The following is an 8,211-nucleotide window of genomic DNA, read 5'->3' on the forward strand; positions in this document are numbered from 1 at the left end:
CACACACAGCCCAGATTTCTCCATTTGTCCCACTTATGTCCTTTGTGGTTATTTTTAGTGTTGTTGTTTGCTACAGAATCTAACCCACGTTGCACTTAGCTGCCATGTCTCTTAGACTTTAGACTCCTTAAATCTGGAACTGTTCCTCCTTTTTTATCCTCTTTCACGGCATTGACATTGAGAGTTCAGGTGGTTTTGTCCTTCAGTGTGGATTTGTGATGTTCAACCTTTTGGGCCAAAATGCGTCCTCTCATGGTTCATACTTGAAGGCACCCGTGTCATTTTGCCCCATTATTGGTGACAGTAGATTTGATTCAACTGGTCAAGGTGACGTCCACCAGATGTCTCCATCGTGAAAGTATTAAGGCGTGTTCCCCCCTTTGGCGGACAGCTTAAGACTGTGCGAATCGTCCTCTCCAGGAATCTCCCATCCGGGTCCCGCATCCACTGAAGCGTCTTACCTGGGTCCATTCTTACCGCCGCTTCCTGCGGTTGAGATAAGCAGATTTTCTATTTCTGTCATTGCTTTTCCTCCTAGGAGCTGGCATTCTTTTGTAAGGAAAGATCTGTGCTTTCTCACAATTTAGCATCAGTGTAAGCTCACGGGTTATTGTTCCTCCTTGCTGTGTTCTAGTCCAGCCCTGTCATTATCCACTTGGGCTCACACCGTAACTCAAACTTGGCCAGTGGGCTTCCTCCCACTGGGTACTGGCTCCTTTGGACGTGTCCACATTGGATTTCTTGCACTTTCTTGCCTTGTTGGCTCAACAACGTGTGGCCAATTCAGCTTTTAAATAAATTCATCCTGAAAAGCCCTTGCGTAGGAGGTCGGCCAGCTCCTCCTCCTGCTCGCTGCTGAGGACTTCCTCGTCTCTCGCACATTCCTGGCGTTAGGTCAGGTGACCATATCCAATTTTTAGGCAGAAAGATGGCTGAACGCACTCAGATAGGAAGGGCTGCCGTAAGTTTAGCTGTGTTTCCCACCTGGTCGCCAGAGGAAGAAGTTTGCATGCATGTCCATCTCCGAAGGTCTTTATCCGCAGTGGGGTCTGTAACAGATAGGGCTGTGTGTGTGCACACGTGTGTGTGTGTGTGTGTGTGTGTGTGTGTGTGTGTTTGAGACACACGTCTGCACAAAGGAAATCCTGTGCATCCGCCCGAGTACCAGCGGCTGCGGCGAGCTTGTGGGTCCTCAGCCACCGGTGGGGGCAGGTGGCAGTAGATGGACTCTGAGCGCGGGCCACCTGAGCACAGTCACGCTGCCACCCCTCCCTCGTCTGTGGCTCTGGCGGGATCACTTAGCCACCTGCCTTTGCTTCCTCGCCTGGGAATCAGGCACAGTAAGGCCTGCTTTAGAGGCTTAGAGGGAGGATTAAATGGTCTAGGAGAGAGCCCCGTCCCCGGCGCAGCAGACATGCAGTAGCTGGTCCCTGTTGGGATTATGTAAGATGCCGGGCTTAGAGGAGAGTGGGGACTAATCCGGTAACAGACCCACCAGCTCTCACGTGCAGGTGAGCGGATCTGCTCCCAGGTGGTCACGGGAGCTCTGCACACCTGTGCCGATGTCTGCAGCCCAGGACCCTTCATAGAACTCCTCTTGCCCCTTGTTGGTGACGTGCTTTATCCATTTGGAAACCAGCCTTGAAATTCCAGCTTGGGGCTGTCACTGCTGGGGATACCACTTGGGTACAAAACAACAGTTAATTCTAAAAGAAATGAGAGAGATTTATTTTCCCAGGTGGGTGGGATGGTGCCTGGGGAAACCCTCCCACAGGTGTGGGCATTGGCCCCACTGCCCTCCCTGCTGGGGGGACAGGCACACAGCCTCCCGGGACCACTGGTGTGTGTAGGGCTGTGGGGGGAGGTTGAACGCAATACTCAGTCAGACATATTTGGTCTGATGTGTTTGTGTGTGTGTGTGCGTATGCTCAGTTCCTTCACAGTCTTGCCTGCGTTTAATGGTTGTGAGCATGTGTCTGTGCAAAGCCCGTAGGTGTGTTTGTGTAACTTCCTGACTTTGTGAGATGGTCACTCACATAAGGGTCAGGCCCTCCGGGTCGCTGCTGGAGACTCTTGCGTCAGAACTGCCACCCAACCCCACACTCCCTTCTCGGCCCCCATCCCCTCCCCACCCCTCCAGGGGCCATCACCCCACGTTGAACCGACTCAGCCTCAGTGCATCCATGTCACCAGTCAGGGCTGTGAGGCTGGGGACAACCCCACCTGCTCACGAGTGGGCAGGTCAGGCTGTGGCAATGGAGGAGGGAGGGGCGATGGATCGTGACCACCTGCCCTTGTGACCACATCACGGCAAAGTCATCAACCAGATCGTTTTGTCTCGCCCTGATAATGCCTTCTCCCATAATTATCCTCACACTTAAAACTAACTAGGAAAGCCAGTCAGCTAGGCAGACCCCCCCCTCACCCCCCGCTCTCTCACACACACTCACACACACACACACACACACACACACACACACACACGCACTCCCCCGCATAATCAGGGCGCACACCCAAAGAAGGTTTATGGAGGGTCGCCGGCCGCCAGGTATCTTCATACATCATCTCACAGCAGCACCAGGAGGTGAGCGTTTATTACTCTCACTTGGCAACCGAGGGCCCTGACGCTCACAGAAGTTCCAGGACCTGCCCGGTGTCATCAACAGGCGCCTGGCACGTCCCAGAGAGACTGCCTGACCCGAGTGTGTTCTGTCCTCTCTCCACCCCATCACTCGGTGTCACTCTCCTGGCCCATGAGTCCAGAAACCAGGGGCCTGGGGCACTTCTGAGGGGCCCACGTGAGGGTGTGAGACCAGCTGAGGCAAGTCCTGCTCCGGGGGCCCCAGGTGGCCCCGGGCTGGCGTGGGAAAGAGCAGGTGTGTGGAGGGGAAAACCAGGTGAGCCAGGCCAGCGTGTGGCTGGCCCCAGGCTGGGTGCCCAGGTCTCTCGGGGAACTGCACAGGCTCAGTGATGGGAGAAGAAAGCCCCAGGCGTGTGACAGTCTTGGTGAGCAGCACAGAGCAGGGGACACAGACAAAGACGGTGCAGTCTTTGAAATTCTTCAGAGGCGAGGATGAAGGGAAACTCCCGGGCCAGCGGCTTTGTCTCTCGCTTATCCCCTGGCCTCCCCTCACAAGCGAGTAGAAGTGAGAGTGGGCGGCAGAGGCTGCAGAGGCAGAGGTGGCTGGCTTCCCAGTGAGCACCGGAGCACATGCCACCTGAGTGCCAGGAACCCCGCCAAGCTCTTACCGGCAGCCGTCCTGGGAGGCTGGTGCTATTATTATCTCTGCCTCCGAGCTGGGAGGCACAGATCAGAGAGGTCCAGCAACTTGCACAAGGTCACACAGCCATACCAAGAGTCAGGTTCAGCCCGGATCTTCCAGACCCCAAGCCTGGGACCATCCCCTCCTCTGTATTCTTGCTGTGCTTGTCCTGTCCCGGGTCCGTGGCACTGCTGGGGTTTGGGGACGGCCCAGCCAGCCTTCTAAAGAGCTGCGGAGGGGAGCGATTCGCAGCTAACACACGAGACTTACCACGGGCCCTGCCCTGTTCTGCGTGCTTCACGTACATGAACTCGTGATCACAGACACTCCCCTGTCGGCCACTTCCACTTACTCTCATTCTCTTTTTTACTAATTTTTTAAAATGTATTTTTATTGATTTCAGGGAGGAAGGGAGAGGGAGAGAGAGATAGGAACATCAAAGATGAGAGAGAATCATTGATCGGCTGCCTCCTGCACACCCCCTACTGGGGATGGAGCCCACCACCCCGGCATGTTCCCTTGACTGGAGTCGAACCCGGGACCCTTCAGTCGCAGGCCGACACTCTATCCCCTGAGCAAACCGGCAAGGGCTAGGCTCTCAGTCTCCATCCCTGCATACCAACAACCCGCAGGGGCGGCGGCGGGGTGGCGAGGAGTGCGCAGCTGCGGGTCAGTCCCTACCCAAGGCCTGAAGCCGCAGAACCCAGCGAGAGTCAGGCCTTCCCCTCCACGAAGGAGATGCCCACATTTGCTCACAAGCAGTGAGCTTACGGGCCCCTCGCAGGTGGGGTGGGAGTGAAGAAGTGGAGGCAGGGACGAGCAGACGCGAGGGGCCAGCTGGCGCCCAGGGACGCCCAGGAAGCCGGGGAGATGGCACAAGACGACAGGGAGGACGGCGAATGCCAGGGAGAACATTCTGGGCTGCAGCCGCAGGTGGTGGGCAGTCCTTAGGGGATCTCGGTCAAGGGAGCTCAAAACCCCCATAACCTGGTCCCACCACCCCTCATTCCAGCCTCCTCTCTCACCGACCCCCTTCGCTCGTGGGCTGAGCAATGCTCTTAGCTATTGGATACCATCATGCCTTTGCTCACCTCTGCCTCTACCTGCACTGTCCTTACACCCCTTTGCTACCTGATCCTCCAAGATTCAGCACCAAGATCCCCCCAAAATGAATCCCAGGCCTGCCCTGAATCACTGTAAGCCTTCAGGCAAATTACTGAACCCCCGCCTCCGTTGGCAAGTCTATTAAATGGGAATAATAGAAGTAGTAGCTGCCTCCAAGGGTTGAGTGTCACATGACACCAAGTATGCAGCAGGGTGTCTGGTAGTCGGAGTCTCTATAACTCAGAAGGTGGGTGGAAGCCCCCCCTCCACTCCTCCCAGCAGGCAGGCTCTGCACACTGCCGTCTCTCTGGCCTCGGGCTCGTTCCCACCCTCCAGGGAGGTGCGGGCTCCTCTTCCTCCGCGAAGCCAGGTCCCACCTGCCTGGCTCCCAGCCTCTCCAGAGGTTTACTCCAGTTCGGCCGCGGGCTTGGGCGTCTTGTGTGGAAGTGGAAGGCTGCGAGTGAGAGCTGAGGTACCGGAATTGGTTGTGATGGGCATAAATTGAATTTTAATAGAGATGTACATGGCGTGGAGCCAGCATACGCAGGCAAAGGGAAGGTAGTAATTAAAAGTTAACGAGTCTAGAAATGTGCGAATCCTCCGGGAGAGATGGGGGAGCTGGGCGGGGAGGAGAGGGGCCCCCAGGCAGGCGGAGGATTCGAAGGAGAAGGGCTGACCCCGCTGTGCCGTGTCTGCAGGAGGGGATGGCAGAGCCTGAGGGACCCTCGGACCACGCCCTGGGCTGCTGTGGGGAGCACAGTGACCAGAGCAGGGTTTCGAAACCTGGGCGCCAGGCACATTGGGGCAGGATCATGCTCGGGTGCAGGGACCGCCCTGTGCCCTGCAGGCTGCTGAGCCGCATCCTGGCCTCCACCCACTACATGCCAGTCGCCCCCTCCCCCAGATGTGACAACCAAAAGTGTCTCCAGGCCTTGCCAGAGGTGCCCTGGGGGGCCCCCATCGCCCCACTGAAAGCCAGTTTCCTAGAGCGAGGCACCAGGGCTCCCACGCTAGACTCGCCCAGTGGGAGCCAGAGCTGGCCCTCTGCGTGCAGGTGGCCTGCCGTGTGGGGTCAGGGGTCTGGCTGGGTCAGGGCCCCTCTTGGGGGTCTCTCCTGCCCCCTTTGACTTTTCGTGACAAACCCATAGACAGTTGCACAGAGTTCACTGAGTTGCCCGGAGTGGCTTCCTCGCTGCTTCAGGGGGTCTTGGGTGGAGGATGAGCACGCAGTGTGACACCATCATTGCACAGAGGAAGACGGAGGCTGGGGGGACTGGGGCCTGGTCCCTGCACCCCGTGAGCGTGAGCAGAAGGAAGCCTTCAGCTCCCGGGGGGAAGTAAGGCGCCGCCTCCTCCGGGCAGTCCTGCCAAAAGCTGCCAGAGGGCGAGGCCACTGGGGGAGAACACAGACCCCGGTTTCTGTGGCAGCTCTGACCCGGTCCCCACCGGTGCCCGAGGACGCCTCCTAACAGGGCCTTGAAGCCCTTGGGCCTGGCCTGGCCCCCCGGCCCTGCGGTGGCGGCCTCCCCGGACTTAGGACAGGTTCCTCCTGGACCCGAGGGTCAGGTGGTGAGCAGCGAGGGCACAGCTGGCTCCCTGGGGGAGGGTGAGGCCACTGGGGGAGAACACAGACCCCGGTTCCTGTGGCAGCTCTGACCTGGTCCCCACCTGTGCCCGAGGATGCCTCCTAACACGGCCTTGAAGCCCTTGGGCCTGGCCTGGCCCCCTGCCCTGTGGTGATGACCTCCCCGGACTTAGGACAGATTCCTCCTGGACCCGAGGGACAGGTGGTGAGCAGCGAGGGCACAGCTGGCTCCCTGGGCCTCCGGTTGGCGCTGCAATAATTATGTCAATGAAGACAAATACGCTCAAAATGTACGGGGACAGCAGGGGGAAGAGAAGCAAACATCGCTGACACATTGGCTGCCTTCGTTTCCATAGCAACCTGTTTCCTCACACTCTCATCCATGGGTCCTGGCTTGAGGAGGGAGAGGGCCCCCTCCTCCCGGGGAAGCCGGAGATGGATGGCGGTGCCCCCCGGTCAGGACCCGAGCGAAGGGCAGCGAGGTCTGGGGAGCACACACCCAGCCACCGGCTGGCTCCGCTGGCGCCTGGGGACACTGTGGCCCTGAGAGAAAATGACTTTCCTCCGAGGTGGGGGCCTGCGTTTAGTGTCAGAATTGAAATTGAAACCCAGGCCCCCTCTCATTGTTGATGTTTCTCTCTCTCTCTCTCCCTCTCCCTTCCTCTCTGAAATCAGTAAAAATAAATTAAAATAAAAAGAAAGGCTCTCGGGGAAAGCCCTTCTCTGATGAACTGAGGCATTCATTTCCACCACAAGAAACTTCACATGCAAATTAGCAAGGGTTTGATCATCCATCACCTGGAATTGACAGGTTTGCATTTGGCCTTGATCCCTGGAAGCCAACGCACAGGGAGGGGCGTAGGGCGGCGGGGCAGGCGGGGCCCGGGTCCTGGGGGAGGCAGGGAGAGGTGGTCCCCATCGGAGGCACTTGTTGATGTTTCTCTCTCTCTCTCCCTCTCCCTTCCTCTCTGAAATCAGTAAAAATAAATTAAAATAAAAAGAAAGGCTCTCGGGGAAAGCCCTTCTCTGATGAACTGAGGCATTCATTTCCACCACAAGAAACTTCACATGCAAATTAGCAAGGGTTTGATCATCCATCACCTGGAATTGACAGGTTTGCATTTGGCCTTGATCCCTGGAAGCCAACGCACAGGGAGGGGCGTAGGGCGGCGGGGCAGGCGGGGCCCGGGTCCTGGGGGAGGCAGGGAGAGGTGGTCCCCATCGGAGGCACATATGTTTATTATCTGGGTTAATCCAATATATGGAAATGCGGCCTGGGGACCCCTCTTCTTTTCTCCCCCCTCCCTCCCCAGATCTTCCTGCGCCCCCGCCCCCTCTTGGCTCCCAGCCAGGACACAGAAACTAATTAGACCTTGACTCAGTGATGTGCCCAGGCAGGCAAATGGTTTAGATAGAGAGCCGCCTGGGGAGTTGGTAATGACCCCTGCTTCCGGGGGCGCTGCTTTAGTGCCTGACTCTTCTCCCCCATGTCCCCCACTCCTCAGAGCCCCTCTCTGGCCCATTCATGGGACTTCTCAATGCAGGAGGTTCAGGGGGCCTCTCCCTGTGTCTTTGCCCCCCAGAGGCGTCTCTGCTGAGGCCTCCTTTTCTGCTCTCTGACTCACTGTGCGCCAGGGTGTCTGTGACTGAATCTCCACCCAGCCAAGGAGAGGCTGGCTCCCAGCCGGCTGCCCAAGGCCCTGGGTCACAGAGCCCCAGCAGTGGGCTTGGAGGAGGGGGTAGGGCTGGGAGCAGAGGTTGCAGCTCCCACTGGCAGCCCCTGTGGGCTGGGGGTTCTCAGCTCAGTGCCTTCGGGGCAGGTGGGGACTCATAGGTGGGGGCTCACAGAGGGCTTGGGGAAGGGAGAGGCCATTGGTCCTGCAGAACGAGGAATGGTAACCGAGAAAGACAATCTCCCCCAAAGAGACGGGGCACCGACCCCGGAAGTCAACCCGCAGCGCATCCAGAAGCTCCAGCCACTGCAGCTGCTCCTTGACCCTGAACCCCTAGGCACGTACAGAGTGGTGCCCCGCCCCAAGGAGCCGGCCCAGCCTGGCCCCTGCCACAGCCTCTGCTCAGTGAGCTATTGCTGCCCAGAAAACCACCCAAACCGTAGTGGCTTAAACAACGATTTCTTATTGCTCCATAGGTCTCTCCTGGGCCCCTCACCAGGTTGCATGGGGCTGGCAGTCAACTGGGGCTGGGACTGGGCTGGGGCTGGGCTGGGGCTGGGCTGGGGCTGAGGCTGGGCTGGGGCTG

This window comes from Myotis brandtii, unplaced genomic scaffold (genome assembly GCF_000412655.1).
Source record: "Myotis brandtii unplaced genomic scaffold, ASM41265v1 scaffold157, whole genome shotgun sequence".
In the NCBI taxonomy this organism is placed as follows: domain Eukaryota; kingdom Metazoa; phylum Chordata; class Mammalia; order Chiroptera; family Vespertilionidae; genus Myotis; species Myotis brandtii.